The sequence below is a fragment of the Rhincodon typus genome, chromosome 4 (assembly GCF_021869965.1).
Source record: "Rhincodon typus isolate 14 chromosome 4, sRhiTyp1.1, whole genome shotgun sequence".
In the NCBI taxonomy this organism is placed as follows: domain Eukaryota; kingdom Metazoa; phylum Chordata; class Chondrichthyes; order Orectolobiformes; family Rhincodontidae; genus Rhincodon; species Rhincodon typus.
The window spans coordinates 19,685,858-19,686,427 of NC_063335.1; the positions used below are offsets into that span (position 1 = coordinate 19,685,858).

Below are 570 nucleotides of genomic sequence, written 5' to 3' on the forward strand. Positions count from 1 at the left end.
GGAATATAACATGAGGGAAGGTTGTGGAATATAACATGAGGGAAGGTCATCCAAGTGACCTTCTTCCATGCATGACAATTCTGTAGGTGGCCTAGATGACCACATCAGAGACCCAGGTAATGTTCTGGGGACCCAGGCCTGAATCCTGCCATGACAGATGGTGGAATTTGATTTCAATTTAAAAAAATGGAATTAAGAGTCTAAAGACGACATTGTCGATTGTCAGAAAAGCCCATCTGGTTCACTAAGGTCCTTGAGTGAAGAAAGCTGCCATCTTTACTTGCACTGACCTACATGTGACACCCACAGCAAAACGGTTGACTCTTGACTGCCCTCTGGGATGGGCAATAAATGTTTGCCAAGCCAGTGATACCCACATTCTGTGAGTGAATAAAAAAGACCGTGCAGGATGTGTCATCAGCTGGAGAACCTTGAACTCCAGAACAAGCTGGGAACTTGCCGGGTTCTGAGGAAGGGTCACCGGACCCGAAACGTTAACTCTGATTTTTTTTTTCTTCACGGATGTTGCCAGACCTGCTGAGCTTTTCCAGCAACTTCTGTTTTTGTTCC

The 570-nt window shown here is 45.6% G+C and overlaps 1 protein-coding gene across 1 annotated transcript in view; it reads left to right on the forward strand.

The window, feature by feature from the left end:
- Window positions 1–570, forward strand: part of LOC125482963 (zinc finger protein 704-like) — a 44,258-nt gene that overhangs the window by 9,237 nt on the left and 34,451 nt on the right. The gene's annotated exons all lie outside the window — the stretch shown is intronic.